This window comes from Anastrepha obliqua, chromosome 4 (assembly GCF_027943255.1).
Source record: "Anastrepha obliqua isolate idAnaObli1 chromosome 4, idAnaObli1_1.0, whole genome shotgun sequence".
Lineage (NCBI taxonomy): Eukaryota > Metazoa > Arthropoda > Insecta > Diptera > Tephritidae > Anastrepha > Anastrepha obliqua.
This window is the reverse complement of record NC_072895.1, coordinates 108,270,536-108,292,734: the sequence shown is the minus strand read 5'-3', so window position 1 is coordinate 108,292,734 and position 22,199 is coordinate 108,270,536. Positions and strand designations below refer to the sequence as shown.

The following is a 22,199-nucleotide window of genomic DNA, read 5'->3' as shown; positions in this document are numbered from 1 at the left end:
CTAATATTACAGCATAGACTTGATTTCACATATATACTGATATTTGTATCTATGTCTGTGCGAACAAATGCGGTATGCCTCGAAAAATAGTGGACAGCAAAATTTATTGATTACGAAATCAACAAAATGTGAAGAGACCGTAAAGCTGACAGTTCACTGACAAAAAAATACCAGTCTAACGGTTAGACTTGATAGAAGTGAAACCTTCCGTAAAACAAACTGAGAGAGAATAAGACGAAAGCAGCATTAGGAGCGGGATAATTATAGGTTCATTATAATATTGCTATAAAGTTCATATTTTATTTTCTTCATTTTATCATTATTCATCCTCAATATTTTCAATTTCAACAAATGATACGAGTGGCTTATGATAGATAAAATATGATACAAATGCTTTGGTTTCGATGTTATCAAAAAAAATACCCAAACGGACCGAAGAAACAGACTTAAAATTTCTTCCATTTTCGTCTACTTGTATTCATATAAAAATTTATGTCTCTTCCCACCAAAGCTAAATGTATTAGTATATTCCTTCTTGTATTTATTCAAGGCTGAAATCCCGGCGGTACTGCAATACCGGGCCAACCCGTGGCAGAGGTGGAGAGCAAGCCCCTAAAACACTCCGCGCATTTCCAAAAATTAGTTTAACATTTGTTGTCCTCCGATGGAGGATCTATCAGATGTTAAGCTGATAACCACACTACCTAGTCAATACATTTTAAATAATAAACCTAATAAACCTTTTGAGAATTACATGCTCACAAAAACAAAATTAATGTACGAAATATTTATACCGATTCACTTAAACTGACTTTCAGTATCTAAACCAAAAATAGAAAAGCCAAAAAACTGTTTTCAATAAATAATCAGAAATGTCCTACAATGCAAATTTCAAAAAAAAAAATTTTATTTCTTGTGATTCGAACCAAGAATTTTGGATCGGAAGTTCACATTGCTAGCCGCTCGGCTATCGCGCCATACTGTCGGTGTTGGCCTAAAAGTTATTTAGTTCGTCGCTACGTTTATATGTTGTAATTCGTTTCACTTTTTCCCAAATCACTCCCAACGATTCTAAAGAAGTTTTCACTTCAAAAATTAATGTACGAAATATTTATACCGATTCACTTAAACTGACTTTCAGTATCTAAACCAAAAATAGAAAAGCCAAAAAACTGTTTTCAATAAATAATCAGAAATGTCCTACAATGCAAATTTCAAAAAAAAAATTCCATTTTCGTCTACATGTATTCATATAAAAATTTATGGCTCTTCCCACCAAAGCTAAATGTATTAGTATATTTTTTCTTGTATTTATTCAAAGCCGAAATCCCGGCGGTAATGCAATACCGGGTCAACCCGTGGCAGAGAAGGAGCAAGCCGCCCCTAAAACACTCCGCCCATTTCCAAAAATTAGTTTAACATTTGTTGTCCTCCGATGGAGGATCTATCAGATGTTAAGCTGATAACCACACTACCTAGTCAATACATTTTAAATAATAAACCTAATAAAACTTTTGAGAATTACACGCTCACAAAAATTATTTATATCAACATATAATATAACGCTTCGTAACTAAATAACTTTTAGGCCAACGACGACAGCATGGCGCGGTAGCCGAGCGACTAGCAATGTGAGCTTCCGATCCAAAATCCTTGGTTCGAATCACAAGAAAAAATAAAAGTTATTTTTATTTAGTTCGTCGCTACTTTTATATCAACATATAATATAACGCTTCGTAGCCAAGTTGGTCGCTTTTTTCGTTTCACTTTTCCTCAAATCACTCCCAACGATTCTAAAGAAGTTTTCACTTCAATAAGAAAAATTTAGTTCTGTTTGTGGAATTTAGTATAGAAAAATACAATTTTTTAAATACCAGGAAAGGCCATTCTCTACTAGGAACATAGGTAAGGCTCTCATTGTTCTTAAAACAGAACTCTTTAGGAAATCGCCGAGAGAGGCTATGCAGTATATGAGACTGTATGAAGAAGTCACTCGGTTATTACGAAAGTCCTTTGCGATATCCAGTAATTAATAGTTTTCTCTCTTATTCCAAAAATCATTTCACACTGTTGTGAAGTTCTGCCAATCCATTCAACTAGATGGCACTTAGCCTATTAAAGACTGCGGGAAAGTATTCAGCTCTGGAATTGTGTTGGTGGCCCCTTGGCATCCATGCAAATCTAAGGTTAATTCTTCAGGCCCTTAATCTATCGTAGGACATAGGGCATCAACCACGCCTGTGCGCTATCTTGTGCGATTTTTGGCAAAGTACTTTAATTGGTTTCAGCTCTTTTCGATGTTTCCAGCTTCCCTTTCAACTGTTTGTTTCCAAGTGTCCTTTGGTCTACCAGGCACTCCAATGCCTTTCGTGCAATATATGCATAAATTTTGCGTAGAGTGTGCCCAATCCATTTCCATTTTGGGCGTTGTATTGGATTGGCACCCTTTGCGCGTTTTTCAGTATATCTGAGTTCGAAATTGTTTTGGGCAAAAAAATGCGGAAGATGTTCCCCAGGCAGCGATTTATAAAAGCCTGAAAGTTCATATTGGCGGATTTGGTCACTTTCCATGTATAGCTAACATTTTACGTTGAATTTTAAAATTTTCATTTTTGAGTGAACGCTGATGTTGTTATTGCGCCCCGCAAAAGACAGCATACCAAAGGGGGCTCTAGCCAATGCGAGATTTGTCATCGATAAGGATAATTAATAACCACCAACCAAGGATAATAAGAAAACTCAGCGCGTTGTTCTCAGTAGCCCTACCTTAGCGGGGCTAAAGTGTGGGCATCCTGCTTCTAACTTCTTCTTTAGACTTGCGGATAAAGTAGGTTTAGATATAACTTACCTGATGAATTTCATCAGCAGTACGTAGTGGTTAACACAACCATAGTTCGGGCTTTTTCTCATACCACTTCAATTCAATCCCCATCTCAATGCTTTCATTTCCTGCGTCCTTTCCTTTTCACTCTTTGCAATAGTATCACAAACAACGTTCTTTCATTTATCGCCCAAGCGGGTCTTCTCATGGTCAACACATAACTTAGCCTAACCCAATCCAGACCCATAGAAAACTCAAATGTTTTTTCTAGCAATGCTGATTTGGCCCTGAATGTGTGCCTCTATAGACTTTTTCTTCTTCTTCATCTTTGCTTCACAAAAATGTGGTTTAGTATGTAGTAGTTTAGCCAAGCCTGTTCTTCTTTTGAGTAGCTTCATATTCCAGTAAATCCTTCACTTCTCTATTTTTCGATAGTTGAGAGCTGCTCAAATTATCTGTAACAATCTACATACATGCGTCCAGACTTTTTAGGGGTCCTGCCATTAACTGTTATCACATGACTTGAGTATGGGAAACTCAAAGAATGAGTTTCATTAGAACCCAACCTTTTGAAGTATTTTCTCTTTTTCTTCAGTTTTTGCTTTCAGCACACTTGCTATACCCAGAAATACGCTCTGTTGTAGAAGGGAACAAATGGATCTTTTATATTTTCTCACACAATTTGGGTAGAACTGAGTTGAACTGACCTTTGGTTTGCAGCTCCGACTAAGACACCTTTTGAAGTAAAATAGTTTATCGAGGCGAGCTTTCAATCTAGATTTTAGCCTCACAACATTGCTTATACACATAGAATATCACAAGTATCTGAGCATAAAGCTTGATAAGGAACTCAGTTTGTTTTACCAACTCGATATTATTATTATTTCCAATGGTTCCGGGGAGGAATAAAGGGCCGCACCAGCTCTATAAAACTATAAATAAAGCTCCACAGAATATGCGTCAGAAGATGACTTTTTCGTAAGAAATGGGGATAGAACTGAAAGCTTGTGTAGAGGCGTTACGATACGGTCATCTCTCCGAATTTAACGTATGGAAGTAAACTTCAAAGACGAGCTTATATCTCGACAGCAGAGTCGATGTGGAATTTGCTCAACTGCAGAAAGGATGCCTTTCTAATATTGACTGCTCTTCATATACATACTTCTAGAAGTAGCAAAAGCTTCATGAGAGCTGCTTCTGGGAATAGCTGATGAGACATTACTAGAAAATAAATAACCAAGAGGTAATTTTAAGGGATTTAACACTAGAAGGGTCGCGTACCTAACTATACCTTCAATGACCGCAGCCGTCATTTTGACGGTATTAGAGATTCAATCAGAATGCACATGAAATTATTGTATATTTCGCTTTTAAATTAAACAAAAATATTTAAAATTTTATTCTTATTAGTAGTTACAAATTAAGGATAGCACTTAAGTCGAGTAACATTTGTAACAAATAATATTTTTTTTAAATCTTTTATACAGTTACCACAAACAGTTTTTTTACATATTGGGCAGTTTTCACACGTTCTATTTTTTTTACAACTATGACTGATTTGACATTGCCGCCTCTTATTGTTTGTAGTAGATTGTTCACTTGTTTCAAAATTACTTTCTTGCCTTTGAGTCGTAGCTGAAGTAGTTCTTTTTCAAATACTCTGCACGTAGATCGTTCACTAATTGTAAGATAAAATTATGCCGAGAAATATTTATTTCCGTAACTTTTCGGTACAGAATCCATGAGTTTATAACTGCTTTCCTAGATAAGGGAATCCACCACATAGATACATACTCTCGACATCCACCAGCAGCTAGAACTGTATGCCAAATTTATCCGGTTTGTTTGCAATATATTGTAAAAATGGACAGCGAGTTTTTGATGGAAACAATTGCTCATCGACTGTGAAATTTTCTGCAGGAATGTAACACATTTGACAATTATCTATAAATTTCTTCCATATGTCAGAAATCATTGCAAATTTATCATTAGCTAAACGAACAGAATGCGTGCTTCTCACTTCAAATCGTAAGTATTTCATGATTTCCTTGTATCTATTTTTACTCATAGTCTTACTGAAAACGGGTGGCCCGCAATCTTCAGACCACAAGATATCCAAATCAAGGTGGCTCATGTTGTAGGCTCCACGAGCATAAATCAAAGCAATAAAGGCATCTGGTTCGTCTAGAGATAAGTTCCAAGTTTCATTTTGACTCTTGCCATGTGCTTCCTTTTTAGCACATTCTTTTATACGTCGAAGAATGTACTCATCAATCAATAGCCTCCACGCAGAAATTGGTTTGTTATTTTCAATATATCGCTTGGCGTATGGAGTAGGTCCTGAGATTTCTCTAAGTATATTTTGCTGACTGCAGCGTCTTACTTCAAAAGCGTTTGGCGAAATACAAGTCTATTCTGTGCCGTCACTTGCTATCTGTAGTATACCGACTTCTGGCCCCGAAGTTGTCCTAGATGAACGTCCACCGCGCCCTGTTCGTCCGCCACTAATTGATCTACGAGAAACCCCTCGACCTCTGCGCAAATTTACAGTAAAAGTGTTACCTGTATCAGGGAAATCTGCTTCGGAGTCGTCTGATGAAGAAGTGACCTGCTCCAGCTGAAATTCTGCATCAAGGTTTTCAGAAAGATTCATTGATAAATCGTCAAAACTCTCATCATCTGATACATCTTCTTGTGTATCACACAATCGCGACAGTTCTTGTTGTATTTGGGAAGTAGTGAGACAGCGATGCATTTTTATAACCCACTAAAATATACCAACGGCTACTGCATGCGCTTTTCTCATTTTTTAGTTTTTTACTCTCTTCTTCCCATTTCTCCGATTCCAATTGAACACCTGTTTTGCTCTCTTTCTCGCTCTCAATTTTGTCGGTTTGCATTGAATGCAACAACAATTTTTGTCAGTCTGCATAACAACGACTAAGTTTAATGTAAACAAGCAAGGCAATAACAAATTACACAGAATTCAAATTTGAAATTAAACGGATACTTAGTTCGTAGAAAGCATTGTTTTCTACTATTATCGCTGCCGTCAAATTGACGGTATGCGGTCTTATTAGGAATTTCATAAGCCACATATATACTAAAAGTTTTCTATTGTTATTTGAGCAAACAATAACAAATTAGGAAAAGTAATAAAATATGAAAATGAACAAAAACATATTTTGCAAAATATTTAAGAATGAAACCGTGATGCCGTCGGCTGACGGCTTTGGTCTTTCTAGTGTTAATGGATTGCAAGAATGCCGGATTTTTTATTTAAATGCCATATGAATTTTCTTTTTAGCAAGCTTCTAATCTCCCCAACTTTTTGTCCTAGATATGCACATTGGAGTACAGATGACACAAAAATCCTGCCTATTTTTGTACACCCTTCAGCAAGGGAAACCATCTTAATACTGTGTACTCTACCAGCCGAATTTCAAGAAACGAGGTCGCCAATGACTGATAAGTTCGCCTTATATCCCGGAACTATTTTGAGGCCTTCGCAAATCATCTTTTTATATAATACTCGTATACATATAGGAAGTATATATAGGGTTAGCCAACAAGAGGTGTTATTTTGATATTCAAAGAAAAATGCTATTAATTAATTAATATAAATGATCGGATGTTTATTTCATTATAAAGAGGAAGGTATGCCGTTAATAGTGGAAAATAACATCAGGCAAATTACCACCACGACCACGCTTACAGGACAATATCCTTTTCATGAAATTTTCCATAACCGAATTGCAAAGTGGCTGCCGTATATCCTCGATAGCATCACGAATTCCATCTTTGAGGTCTTGAATCGACCCTGGGCTGTTGGCGTGATTACGATTCTGATAATTTCTTCGTCTGTAAGTTTGGCGGCTCCACCCCATTCCTCGGTGGACTGAAGAATTTCTAAGCATTCTTGCTTTCTCTTTACGTGGTCGCAAAGAAAAAAATCACAAGGTGTTAAATCACAAGATCTCGGTGGTCAATTGCGATCACCCCTTCGAGAGATAACACGGTCCGGAAACTTTTCCCGTAAAAGATCAATGGATTCGTTGCTTGTGTGGCTCGTAGCGCCGTCTTGTTGAAAATAAACGTTGTCCTGATCAATACCATCCAATTCCGGCCATAAAAAACCGTTAATCATCTCTCCTGTTTAACACCTAACACCCTTTACAGCTAGCGAAGCAAAGCAAAATAAGCCAAACCAGCAGACCATATAAATACTCACACTAATGCAAGTAGAAGCAGTTAGTATGTATTACCCTAACTATCGTCTCTGATTTACGTTGAATTAAACTTCTGCAAGCGAGTACGCTTGTTCGAATGAACTATGTATCTATGTGTGTGCGCGTGTCCAACTGTATTTACTTATCGCCACAAAAGCCAACCTGACAGCTAAATAATCAGATACAGAGAAGCCCAAATAGCAGTCGGACAGGTCGCCACCCTTAGTCTACTCGGCGGCTAAACGGCTTCGAGTTTAAGACATGAATTACAGCATCACAGCCCAAGCGACAGATAATCAGATAAGCAATGCGTAGGGCAAGAACGTAGAACTGAATGAAGAAGGAAGATATGAAGAGAGAATTAGAAGTGAAGGAAAGCAGGTAGCATATAAGAGTGGTAAGAAACCAAGCACCAGAAACAAATAGAGAAAAAAAAGAATATTGTTGAATAGCCAATTGTCGGTCCAGCTACAAAATGATTGTCAAGTAAATTTATAGTTAATTCAAACTACAAATAGACAGTACATTAGTAAATGCTGACAGTAAATGCTGAAGTGTATCTATGAGGGTGTGTGTACAACATGCAGAGACAAGTAGTGGGTTTTGAGGTCAAATCTTACCATTTAACACTATTTCAGGCTTCAAGATAAGGAGTGCTGCAAGGTGACGCATACGTGGCTTGTAATGAAGGCAGTGCTAAGGAGAAAACCTGTAGGGTCTGATTTGTTGCTGCTCAACTGTGTTGGTCTTGCTTTTGTCGCCATTAAGTGCTAGTGCAGATCGGCGGATAAGAAATTTACTGGAATATGCGGAAGATGCATTATTAACAGAATTTGATCATACAATCTCTTGGCAACGCTAGGACTAGTGCTAGAGCGAGTGTTAAAAAGCCAATTTAACAGAGTTTTCATGCATACAAGGTGGCGCAAAATTAATCACCCTAATTAGTGAATGGAGTTGTACGTCACTTATACGTGGCATTTGTTAATTAGACAGCTGCAGTATACAAACCGACAAGCAATGGAGCTTGTAAAGGTTAAAATAAAGATTTCTATCATTCAAAATAATTATTTTTATTTAGTAAGAAAGGTATTCAAGACAAAATTGGATGGTGCATTTTGCGCCACCTCATATTATTTGTAGGAATCAGATATTGAGGAGGTTTTATTAGCAAATCCGTAGGGCTTTGTTAGTCCGTTAGTTAGTTACGAAAATAAAGTTCAACTAGACGAGATGGATCTTCGCTGTGTGAATATGAAGGTATTAGTCTGGTCAAATAAAATTGAAAAATTTTTGAAAAAAAGTCCGCCATTTTGGTATTGTTCAAAAAAATCTTCCCATGGTAGCACCTGCCAGAGTGACAAGCCTACAGAAAAATAATCAGTTTCACTTTTCCGTTTCAGATGCCCTGAAGAGGCAAAACCCTGTTGACAAGCCACCTATCTTTTTTTAAGGCGCTCACTTTGATGCTAAAAAAAATATGTAAAAAAAAAATTGTTTTTGTATACTATTTGATGTCAATACTCGTAATAACATACTATAAAAATAAAAACCATCGCATTTTATTTGCTCATAAAAAAATTCCTAAAAAATATCTATAAAAAATGAGTATTTGACCAGACTACTACCTGAATAGAGGATAGGTGGGTGAAATGGTTGAAGTACTAGCTTGGTCCTTCCAAAGTAGCATTAAAGCGCCGTTTTGATATGAAGGGAGGACAGTAGAGATCAATTCGTTTAAGAAATGAATCCTTCACAATACCCGTTTCGTGCAATTGGATAGTTTCCAAGCTAGCAAAACGAGAAGCGTGGAAAATGTTGGAAACATAAGTTAGGAAAAAGAAACTGCTCTTAGCATGTTCAAGAATTCAGATAAATTCAACCATTTATCTCATATGAAATATAAACACAAATCTTCAGACTTAATTCAAAGAAAAGCTTGGATATAACTTAGTAAACGGGGGTGCTCTTGTAGCTAATTGTGTATGCTATTGTGGTCTAGAGGACTCCAAGTTGATTGCGTTTACACTGACTTCAATTAGGCATTTGAGAAAGTATCGCACGAGATTTTAGTAAACAAGTTGGCTGGCTTGAGTTTTAACTCCACCAGCCTGCAAAGGCTTAAGTCATATTTGACGAACAGAGTGTGTGTGTTAAAAATTGAATTTGTTTGAACCACTTTATTCATACTTTAGGTGTCTCCCGCAGGAGTATCTTAGGATCACTTCTTTTTGCCACTTTTTTCAATGACATAAGCAAATGTTTTACTTTTTCTATTTTATTGTCTTATCTGTTAAGGACTCAACGGATGCTCAGAAGCTTCATCGGTGGTGCAAAAGGTCACATCTATCTTTAAATATTAAAATATGTTTTCGTTTAACATTTCATTTCATTTTCGAGGCGTGAGTACATTTTTAGCGCCTCCTACAATATCTGAATTTTCTGATCCCTATACCTATAAACTGCTGCTCACGGCGCGTTCTAAAATTTTTTCCTAAGCAGACAGGTTCCCTACGCTTTCAGTCGCCTGCCCCATCCTTCATTCCTCGGCTAAACCTACTTAATTTAAAACCTCTTAAAAAAATAAGGTCAATCCTTTCACTTTCATTTATTTTCAGTGTAGTTAATGGCATAGTCGACTATCCAGATCTACTTGAGCGGATAAGCTTTAAGATTCCCGAAATAAGTCTTCGCACTGTTTACCCTTTTTATGGCGAAAACTTCAGGTCCAAATTTGCGAGTAATGCACCTGTCGCTCATGCATTTCCAAACTATAGTTCATTATCTAATACTAGTCTGCTTGATTTTGCTTTATCCAGATTTAATTTGGTAAAAAATTTAAATTGAGTTACTTAATATTGTATTTATCATGATTCTTAATGTTATAGTTGCCAAATTTGGTTTGCTTTTCTTTACATTTGTGTCTAGTCTGTAAAGTAATTTATACTGTAGAGTATTAAAATAAATAAATAAATAAAAATTAACTAAAATAATTCAGTAACTAAGCCAATAACGACCATATATCTATGCATGTATCAGCCACTAAACAACTTGCTAAACTGTAATCACTCCAAGCCAAAAAAATTATACGTTGTTCGCAACAAAGGATGACCATTTGAAAAAAATTATTAAAACCTTCCTCTCAACTTGGGTTTAGAGAAAATATTCGATCACCAAATACCGAAAATCGTTCATACCTGTGGGCAAAAAGTAAGGTGAATTTGGTTGTAAAATGAAAAATCTTTATTTATTCTTGTAAACCAATTTCATCCCCTTCAAAATAATCCCCTCTCAATGAAATACACTTATGCCAACGATTTTTCCAATCCCCGAAACATGCCAAATAGTCCATTTCCGGTATAGCCATCAGCACCTTCTTCGATTCAGCTTTTATCTCCTCAATCGACTCGAAACGCGTTCCCCGGAGTGGTCACTTGAGTTTTGGGAATAACCAGAAGTCACACGGAATGCGTGGAATTTTTGGCGAAATGGTCACCAAGAACGAGTGCAGTGTGAGACGGTGCATTATCGTGATGCAAAAACCAAGAGTTGTTGGCCCATAATTCTGGTCTTTTTAGACGAATTGCTTCACGTAAACGACGCATAACGCTCAAATAATATTCCTTATTAACAGTTTGGCCAGGTGGAAGGAATTCATAGTGCACCACACCACGAAAATCGAAAAAAACTGTCATCATGACCTTTATTTTTGAACGACTTTGACGTGCTCTTTTCGGTCTGGCCTCGCCTTTAGCAAGATATTCGCTTGATTGGTCGGTTGTTTCAGGGTCGCAAACATAAGTCCAAGTCTCATCTCCCGTAATGATGCATTTGAGCTTGTCCTGATAGTCTGAAAGCATTGTTTCACACACATCGACGCGACGACTTTTTTTCAAGAAATTGAGATTTTTCGGTACCAAACGCCATTTGACTTTTCGTAGTCCCAAATGGTTCTTCAAAATAGTTTTCACAGATCCTTCTGATATTCCGATCATATCAGTAAGGTCTTTAACAGTCAACCAACGATTGTGAGCACTAATTAATTCACTTTATTGACGTGATGGTCATCTGTTGACGTCGATGGTCGTCCGGAGCGCTGCAAGTCATCAACACGTTCTCGACCGTCTTTGAAGTCTTTGTACCACTTATAAACATTTTTCTGCGACATGGTCGAATCACCAAATGCCTTCTGCAACATTCTAAACGTTTCCGCAGCCAAAATATCATTCCGCAAACAAAATTTGTTGGCTCAATCAAATCAGACATTGTAAAAATCGAAAAATGCACTCTTGGTCGTTTGGTAAACACAAGCGTAAATATATTACTGATAATGACATTCACATGAAAGTTGGCCCAGATGTTACTAACAGTGCTGCCAACTTATGAAAAAAATAACTAGAGCGAAGTTTGAATCCCGCGAAGTTTGACAAATAGATTCACCTTACTTTTTGCCCACAGAGTACGTCTGAAGAAGCTTTGGGGGAAAGGCCAATTCTTCGCTGCAAAAACGTTAGATACGTTTACCATTGCATTTTCTAGCAAGTTTTCGTGACCTTCTCATATCAAGTTTGAGTAGTTTCCACATAAACTGTTTTTTATTTCCTTACCTTGTGATCTACTCCTGAGTTTTTGGGACACTCTTTGAACTAAAGATTTTGGCAGCTTAAGTAAAAACGCCTACTAAAACTACTAAACGCACATATGCTTAAAAAAGTTGGCACTATAAACTGATATACCAGCTCGAAACATTACTTACCTCCGACAAATTTTACTGATGCAAAGTGAGTGACGGAATGTAAAGGTCACACAAATACCTAGGTTAGATTAAGTGAGGCTTAATGGTTGAAAAATAAATAAGGAGGAGCCAATTAATAGGATAGGATGAGTTAAGGCTGTGTTAAGCGCTTCATGCTGCTAATGAAGTTCATCAGGTGGTTAATATCAAGGTCTGATATATCAGTGGGCATAGCAAAGAAATGAGAACCAGAATAATTAAATATCAGTCCCGCGAGAGCAGAACAACTTACAAAATTTGCTGAGTTAATTCCATCTCATTCTCCATGCAGCTGTCGCAAATAGGACTCGAAGTACAGTCCCACAGCTTGCACGCGGCGGATAATGTCCTGTAAGCAGGGCCGTAGAGAGTATATCCGGGCTCCGGGGGAAAGTTGCAAATGCGGGCCCTTTCCAATTATGTCTTATTCATATAATTCGAATTACTCTCGAGTTCGGGCCCCTCTGAGAACTCCGGGCCCGACGTAAAAAGTCCCCCGTCCACCCTTCAAATTCATGTCCTGGGATTTTGCTAACTTTAAAAGATCCTTCGAGTACCTCCGATCCACACGTGGCCTGAATGGTTGCGGTACATATTTATGTACTTTCCCAGCCCTAGCTGAGTTGACGCAAAGAGCAGGTTTCAGGAGCAAACCGCAGGTAGTTAACGGGATCTCGACCTCCTCATTTAGCGGGAAACTACCTCACAGTTTCCATGTCTGGCTAGTTTATCCGCTTCGCAGTTTCCTGCCATATCTCTGTGACTAGGTACCCACATAAGCCTTATAAAGGGTATTCCAAAGTGATACCTAGATGTCGGTAGTAAATCATTCATAGACGGTACCTTTTTTCCTGCCATCTTTAATATTTGTCAAGTAGGTAGGTGAAATGGTTGAAGTACCAGTCTGACACTCCTCAAGTAGCACTAAAGCGCCGTTTTTTCAAATAGACAGATGCACAATTTTAACCACGGATACTTGCCTGATAGAATAACGCGATCAAATTATGGAAACTTGTATGTTATTTTCAAAAGTAAAAGCGGGATATTGAACTAAAGATTCAAGAATGATACCTCAGTGCTTTATTTCTGAATGTATTTTATATCAGAAAGTAAAATAGCCATTGCAAGATTTCATTGCAGTCCTGGCCTAATGAAATTTCCTCTAGATGGTACATGGATTTGGGAGGCACGTTGATATATTTCAAGAGGTTTTTCCTTATCGAAACTACATTAGTATGTACATATACATATGTAAGTGTGGTAAGTAAGCATATACAAAAAACACCCATCAAAGAATTTCCGTCTGCTCGCCTGCTGTGTGTGTAAGAAGAAATGCTTTAGGCAAGTGTAAGTGAGAATATAATAAATGGTGCAGAAAATATAAAGACAACAAAGAAATAACTATAAGCAGTGGCGACTAGCAAATTATTGATTTTCAATGCTCCTAAGCAATTGCAAGACAAATCACTATGTAAATAAGTAAGCTTATACCCTAGTAAGTGTGTAAGTTAGGAGGGAACTGCTTGTCTAGTCAGTTTTCGTGTGAATACTCTGGGCGATAAAAAGCGACGAAAGAAAAAGATATGAATGCGGTATTGCAGTGTTGAAAGAGGAATAGCTGTATAATATTGAATCAGCTGGTGTTTTGTTCCTAAACGTCAACATTTTTCTTATATGTATATATAGGTATCATATATAATTGGCGCGTACACCCTTTTTGGGTGTTTGGCCGAGCTCCTCCTCTTATTTGTGGTGTGCGTCTTGATGTTGTTTCACAAATGGAGGGACCTACAATTTCAAGCCGACTCCGAACGACAGATATTTTTTATGCCATAAAAAAGGGCAGAAATACACTCGGAGGTTCGCCATTGCCTGCCGAGGGGCGACCGCTATTAGAAAAACTTTTTCTTAATTTTTGATCTTACATCGACATTCGAACCGACGTTCTCTCTCTAAATTCCAAATCACGCACCAACCCATTCGGCCACGGCGGCCGCCATTTTTCTTATACTAACAGTGCATTTGGGATTTCCTCAATTGGTCACAAGTTGTTCTAAAAAAATTGAACAATTTCGTATTAAACTACATTGCTACTAATATTGTTTTTGAATATTTTATTGATAATAAAAATTTAATGGCGCATATTTTTGTCGAACATTTAAGCACAATATTTCTTACCTGTGTGGGTCATTCTGACCCTTATTTTTGAACACTTTAAAAATAGTACATTTCTGTAGTCGATGGAGGGTTAAAACGTTCTACAAAAATATTTCTCTGAAAATTTCAGTATAAGTCCTCTCAAGCGAGAACAGTGTGCGTTGTACACAGCATTCCAAAAATAAGTGCCCATTGTCTAGCGACTACCTTAAATAAATGCCTCTTATCAGCACATACATGAATAAAGTTTTATATATTTTTTTTTTTTTTTTTTTTACATTTGGAAATATTTATTGCCATCTCATCATCTTCGTTTAGCACCCTTGTATGGTGGCAAAGTCTACAAATTAATGACCGTTACAGCTGTTCACTTGCAGTGATTAATGTGATTTTGCAAATGGCAAATGAAATAAGCAGATTTTGGCATGTATGTGTGTGCGTGTATATGCATGTGTGGACAGTAATATTTTGTATACATGAATGTATGTATTATGAGCTCATTATCGATTGGCATTTTCATTTTGCCTACATCATTTCTAAGCTATTTTCACATACTCGCTACATATCCTATACTCGCCAAGGGACTCTGCTAAGGATGATGATTTTGGCTGCCTCAAATATGCGGTAAATGAGTCGGGCAAAATTAAATAGCTTTCCATAGTTTTCTTAGAAGTTTTATTAAACTAATAAGAGCTGCTTTAAGATTGCTGAGTGCAGACCTCATTAGTCGACAAAGTTTTCAATGCACTGGCTAGACCTGTATACCGAGACAGACTATCGATTTTATTTTGATTTTCATGCAACTTTTAAAGGTATTGTGCGTCAGTGTCTTACTCTAGCAATTAAAAGAGTGAAGCTGTCAAAATTTTGTATGGTGGACCTCTTGAGAATCGTGAATTTTATAATTTCTTAGCTTTTTGTTAGCTTAGCAAAAATCTGCAATTTTCACATCATTTATGAAATAGTTTATTGAAAGGCTACGTTGTTTGCCCCTTGTATAGTTACGTCTGCTCTCAGCAATTGCCATCGCTAGAAATGTTTGGTGTTTCGTAAGCTAAGATCTATGGCACTAACATGTCGTTGAAGTCGATACAGGCGAAGCACCACTTTACTTAAAAAGGCGTCTCGTCTACTTTCAAGACAGTCAGACTGCAATCAAGCCAAGTTGGTCGATAAACACTAGGCAGAAGAGTCTCAAGGATCTCAAAATTACGTCGAGGGTACCAACAGAGTCAATCTGAATTGTTTTCCTGAACAAATTGGTGTTTAGTGAAATGAGGAGGCGGATGAATGGACAAGAAGAAAACCTAAAGCAAGAATTCAGGTATCGAGTCAAAGCATGCAAGTTTCGTTGGGTTCTCTGTTTCTCAAAGTAGATAAGATGATAGGGCGGCTACTAAGAGCCAATTGTACAGATATAAGCTACACTTACTTTGTGTACTCGATGATAAATTTTACTGGAAAAATAAATTTTAATAAACAATAAGCGACTTCTAGCCGCGATATCAACGAGTCCTTGGACTATTGGATACTTGGGCACCTAAGTGGAAGGCCTAAATCAAAATTTCTGTCGAGGTGAGGAGGAGAGGGCATTCAGTATCTACCTCGAACTTCAATGAATAAACTTCGTATTTTTAAGAATCCACTTAATCAAGGATCTGTACAGTTTAGGTACAGCCTCGTTGCCCAAAAAATGGTTTGGATTGATGAGGGTAGTAGTGATAGGACTAGAAACATCATTCCTGAGCATTACAATGGGAAGCCCATATACACTGAGTGAACGCGTTTTAAAGAACAAATGGCTAAGTTAGCGTAGCCTAACTTAAAAGTGACAGCCACAGTAGCCGTATGAATTTGTGCGGGCATACTTTTAGGTAGAGCCCAGGTTCGAAACTCACTGAGGGCATGAATCAATAAGCGATGAAAAAGTATTTTGCTAATAGCGGTCGCCCTTCGGCGGGCAATGGAAAGGCTTAGAATATCTTGCAAGAATGAAAAATATTCTCATAAAAAACCATCTGCTTTTTCGGTGGCATAAACAATGGTGGCTCTAATGTTTGTGGAGCAACATAAAATCGAATAAGAAAAAATGCTCTTAAAATTTCTGGGGAATCAACTTCGAGGCTGCGGACAGACTGCGCAAACAGTCTTGATAGAGAGCTGACTTATTGGGCTGGGGAAATAAGTTCGTAGCGTTTTTACCGAAGACTTTTATTTAAACAAAAAACAATAATTACATCAATAAGTTTACTGTGTACAACCTCTTCCCACCTCTCGACCAATTTATTGATCCCGTTCCGCCAAAAATCGACTGGTCTGGTGTTAGAGAATTTATTGAGCCAGTTTTTAAGGACTTCTTTGTTACCGAAGGTAACGCCCTTCATATGGTTTGACAGGGAGTGGAAAAGATGGTAATCGGTCGGTGCAAGGTCCGGAGAATAAGGCAGATGATGAAGAACCTCCCATTCTAGCTCTTGGAGTGCGGCTTTGACGACTTGTGCGTTGTCGTGAAGCAGTATGGTTTGACCATGTCAATCAGGTCTTTTCACCCGAATAGCCTAACTCACGCGGTGTTGGCGCGGCAATGTAGAGCTCTTTGTTGACCATGACATTCTTTCGAGAATTTTCCAGTGCACCATGCTCTCTCAGACCCACCTAACACATATTTTGATTTTCTAGCCTGACTCTTGGCTCTGGCGTATCTCCTGGAGCCACCCACTTCTTTGTTTGATGTAAAGGCACCATTTCTCATCTCATGATTCGGTACACAAAGCGCTGTTTATAACCGCGTGTAGCTCGATGGCGGGTGAAATGCTGATAAACAATTTGAAGCGACTTTCTTTCCTTTTTTCGTTGAGCTCGTGAGACACCCAGGCTCCCAATTTTTCGGTAAGTCCCATTGAATGAAGGTGATTGGGAATCGTTTTATGATCGCAGCTTATTTTTCCTTCAAAACTGATTTGAGACGTTCTCCCACAAATTCAGAAGTCCTTCCGCTGCGGGACTAGTCACCGATGTCAAAGTCATCATTTTTGAACTTTGCAAACCATTTCCACGTTGTAGACTCACCTATGATACCTTCTCCATACACGTCGCAAATGTTCCGGGCTGCTTCGGTGGCTTTTGGCCTTTTGCTTTGAAAGGCAAAGAAGAGCAAGTGTCGAAAATGTTGATTTTTGCCTGCTGGGTATTGCATATCTAAGCCTCGAAATGAATAAAAAATTAAATAACTCAAAAATACAATTAACATAGTTTTGTAGGGCAGGAGGAGTTTTATCAATTGAATGCTTGCCCTTTGCCAAACAGCAACCAAATCGTTGTAAAATAAAAGAAAATATAAAAACGCCAATCCAATACGTGGAATTAAGCAAGTCAATTTGCAAAGTTCTTGAGCTGAGGTGTAATTTTTTCTGTAATGGCGTTGCTATTTCATGTATTTGCTCTCTTATCTGCAATTCTGATAAGGCTTGTGATACTAGTAGATGACTTGGCATCTGTTATCTGGCTTAATTTCATAGCTTTAAATGCATACGGAAGTGTTCATCTAGCAGATTACTTGAGCTTTGCTTAGCCACTGAGCCACATTTTAGTGAACTGCGCCCGTGAAGCACTGACCAGCCTCGATCTATTCAGTTCAAATAAATTCCTTTTGAAGTTTTAGCACTCAATGGCCATACAAAAATATACCAAAATAATAAAAAAAGTGTGGACCGCTTATATTTCAACCTCATTTTTCTGCTTAACAACTGATTTCGCACTCACCTTAAGCTAACCCCTCTTCGTTAGGCTGTATGAAGGTACCTGGGGATTCAAAGTTTGGGATGTGCAGGGACTTGTTGTTAGGCTACAAAAATATTATCTAGGCCGCAGTGTTCCTTATTTTCTGCTGTACGCAAAGTTCATCTATCTACTTAACTTTCATTAAGTAAATTATTACAAAAACTTCGATTCCATCTAGATTTCAACTTTTTTGTTTTTAATTAGATTTTTGTTTTTGTTTTTTTTTTTGTTTGTATGCTTAAACTTTTTGCATGAGTTGAGCAGCTATGAATGCTTTTGGGCCTTCTTTTATTTCCTCTTCAGTTTTACTTATTTTCTTGTTTTTTGCTATTTTTGTTCTTTTTATTTCCAAAGAATTTCATGCTTTTCGCTATTTAAGCACTCATTGCTTGTCGGTATCTGTGTTTGGGAAATATAAAAAAAAATTCGCCGATTATTTGCTGCGTCTTCTTATGTAAACGCTGTAATTTCCTTAGACTCTCGGTGGTTGTTACGATAGCTTTTGTTTGTCCCACAATAATATTTTTAGCCGCCCTCAACACCATTTCGCCACAATCGGCACGAATTTATCCTTTATCACACCCTGTGATTCGGTTAACCTAGTTTGAGCACTAAGTAAACGTATAAAAGGATAGAAAAATGTGGCGCGCGAAGAATATACAAGCAGATGAAAAGGACTATACCGAAGCGCATATCGTCTAAGAAGAAGAAGTGAATGAAAAGAGAATTTCAAAAAACAAAACATTACAAAAAAACTCAGTGAAATAATGCGAAGGTAAAGGCTGCTCAACATCCTTTTCGAAGGCTGTCAAAGGACACCGAAACCATTTTACAGTTAAACGCTGTAATTTGATGTTCACACAGCGACATAAAACGATGCGAGCAAACATTGGCCAACAGAGCAGCAAAATCAGTCACACAAATAAGTGAGCGCACACATGCACATAAAATGGCATACATATACACACGTATATTTACAGTGGTGAGCAAAATTAAATGCTTGATTTTTAAAATTAAAATTTATTTTGTAGCTTTTTTCAAATGCTATGCACCGACAAGGAGCGAGTGTATGTGCCGAGAGATATGTTTTTATAGCAGTTCCTTAGTTATGTTTAGAACTATTAGGAGCTCGACGTTTCAGTGCCACACTAATTAAGGAAAACAAAAAAAAAATGGTGGAATTAATTCTATCTGCGAAGCCTTGGACAACGGAATAAAGTCGACCCATTTCTTAAACGAATGGTGACTGGGGATGAGAAATGGTCACATGCGACAATACTGTGGGAAAACGATAGTGGTCAAAAGTCATACGACGGTTGCCAAACCAAGACTAATGGCAGGAAGTTCTGGTGAGATTTGAAAGGAATAATTTATTATGAGTTGCTTCCGTATGCCCAAACACTAAATTCAGATCTCTGTTATCAACAACTGGAACGTTTGAGGCTATCGTTTGACCAGAAAAAAAAACAGAATTGGCAACAGAAGAGGTATTGTTTTCCATCAGGCCAAAAACCGGGAGCTTGATTGGGAAGCTTCAATGCATATAGCCCTTATACTTCGCTCCTGGCGCCAAGCGTTTACCACCTTTTTCTCGCATTGTAAAACTTTTTGAGTGATACGAAATTAGGACCAAAACCATGGCAACAAATTATGCAAAAAAACGGTGCATACTTGATCCAAATCGGACAATCTGCAATATTTTAAAAAAATGTTTGAATTTTACGCAAAAATAATGGTTTAATTTTGCCCCAAACTAATATTACCAAGGAATAACCAAACTAACACAACAAAAAAAATACAAATCCAACTTTATAAAAAAATTGAAAAAATTCAATAATTTTCTCTTTCATTTCAGATTTTGTAATCTGAATTTTAAAAAATTTCGATTTTTCGATCGATTTTGGATGCAGCTCTTCCATTGAATATTGTTTTTACAAATATTCTTGCGCATATTCTTCCTCAAGGAACTCATTCTATCTGGAATAAAGGGCAAAAAGTCGTCACAAAAAAATATTAAAAATCCAGTAGATTTCTAGCTGCTAAAAGTAAAACTTGTACTTTTGCATTAAAATTTCATCAGCCACGTTCCCGCGTACCCGAAAATACTCTAAAGGTTCAGATTAAAAAAGTACAAAATTTTGATGAAAATTTGCTGAATTTTCTAGATTTTGTGAAAAGTTTGATTTATAAACAATATTAAAAAATAATAATAATAATAATAACAAAAATAAAATTCTAACTTGAAAAAATTTGTAAGTATAAAAAAACCCCCACGCACTTAGTTATGCTCATCACTGTACTACAATACTTTGGTTAAAAAGTTACCAGAACAACTGGCAGGCGACGCTCTAAGTCAAGTGATTTAAATTCTGTGTTTTGTTTTTTTGTTTTTGTTAGATTGCCACATTTGTGATTAACATTCCCTTCTTCTTCTTCTTAATTGGCGCGATAACCGGTTACGCGATTTTGGCCGAGTTTAACCAAGCGCGCCAGTCGTTTCTTTCTCGTGCTAACCAGCGTCAATTGGATACACCAAGTGAAGCCAAGTCCTTCTCCACCTGATCTTTACAACGCAGAGGAGGTCTTTCTCTTCCTCTACCACCACCAGCTGGTACCGCATCGAATACTTTCAGAGCCGGAGCGTTTGTATCCATTCGGACGACATGACCCAGCCAACGTAGCCGCTGGATCTTTATTCGCTGCGCTATGTCTATGTCGTCGTAAAGCTCATAAAACTCATTGTTCCATCGTCTGCGATATTCGCCGTTGCCAACGTGCAAAGGTCCAAAAATCTTACGCAGAATCTTTCTCTCAAACACTCCAAGCGTCGCTTCATCGGATGTTGTCATCGTCCAAGCTTCTGCGCCATACGTTAGGACGGGCATGATGAGAGTCTTGTAGAGTGTTAGTTTTGTTCGTCGAGAGAGGACTTTACTACTCAATTGCCTAGTTTGTCCAAAGTAGCACTTGTTGGCAAGAGAGATTCTACATTGGATTAACATGTCCATCAACATTTTATCACTAGTACTTGACATTTGTAAAAGTTACGACGTCTTGAGTAAATCTACCTCTGCAAGTGATTTAATTTTTTATTGTTTTAGAAATGGATTCGCATTTGCAATTACGAGTGTGTTTTATTTTTACCTTAAAAATCAATTCAATGATACGAAATCTTAAAAAATGTTGAGAGAATCTTTCGGTAATAATATTTTAAAGAAAAGATTGGGAGCCGATCGAGGATGACGAACCTAGTTCCAGGTTATCGACTTCGAAAACTGATGAAAACATTATTGAGGTGAAAAAAGTATAAAAAAGAAGCAAAAAATAACTGCAAGTTAGTCGTCAGGGATATAGCAGATGACTTGAACATTGCTTATGGATCCGATCAGGACATTGTAGTTAATGATTTGGGTTTGCGCTGTTTTGCTACAAAATTTTTCCTAAAGGATCTGAATTTCATGCGAAAAAGGGACCGTGTTGATATCGCCAAAAGGATGATTTTCAAGGCTGAAATCGACTTAAATTCATCAAACGCATCATTACTGGAGACGAGACGTAGATTTTTGAGTACGACACGCAATCCAGACAGCAGGTGAGTGAAGGAGAGCACCGAATGCATGAATGAGACCAAAAAAACACGTCATTTTCAGTCAAAAAAGAAAGCGATGCTCACAGTTTTATGGATTACAACGGCATTGTACACCATGAATATTTGTCAGAGGGTCAGACAGTTAAAGGAACTATTATTTGGGCGTTATGAGACGTTTAAGTGAAGTAATTCGCCAAAAAAGAAAGGGTTTGTGGGAAAGCATCTCGTGGAATTGGCAACTTGGTAACGCACCCTCGCAGAGTGCCATCATTATCCGAGATTTTTTTATCAAAAACGAAAGAATACCATACAACAGTGAGCGAATTCACTTGACTTCTATTTGATCGAACCAAAAAATCACTATGGGGAACGCGTTGTAAAACCAAATAATGGAAAATTCGAAAACGGCTGTCATGGCTATACCTAAAATAGCCTGAGGGCGATCATGTCACTTTTGAGGAATAATCAAAAAACTGGCTTTTTAAATTTTCTGAATATATTCCGGGAACATTTTCATCAAGGTGGTCTATACCAACCAGCAGCACTCAAAACTGTGTGCAAAAAGGTGGGGTATCGCCAGTTTGCCACTCATGCAGCATTGCCCACAGCAATCCACGATTTCATGCGGGCAAGTTTATATCATTCTTCTTTTCTCATACTGCAATCGTCGATAGCTGCTTGTTTTTCTGTCACTTTACTCCTCTCTACTTTCTCTGCTTTTTACTAAATCTGCTATGAAAATTTTTCGAGTCATCGCTTTCGCAATCATTTGCTGCTGCCTGCCAGTAAGTGCTCACTAATGTCACTCAGGTTTCTCGGTTCTATAGCCAACGTTCGTCGAGTAGGCTG

At 37.6% G+C, this 22,199-nt stretch overlaps 1 protein-coding gene and 2 pseudogenes across 1 annotated transcript in view; all 3 read right to left on the bottom strand.

Moving 5' to 3' along the window:
• The window catches only part of LOC129244333 (protein kinase C, brain isozyme-like), a 100,329-nt gene that overhangs the window by 32,342 nt on the left and 45,788 nt on the right, over positions 1–22,199 (bottom strand). The window lies entirely within an intron of this gene.
• Positions 542–727, bottom strand: LOC129246566 (U2 spliceosomal RNA; annotated as a pseudogene).
• LOC129246569 (U2 spliceosomal RNA) lies at positions 1,312–1,498 on the bottom strand (annotated as a pseudogene).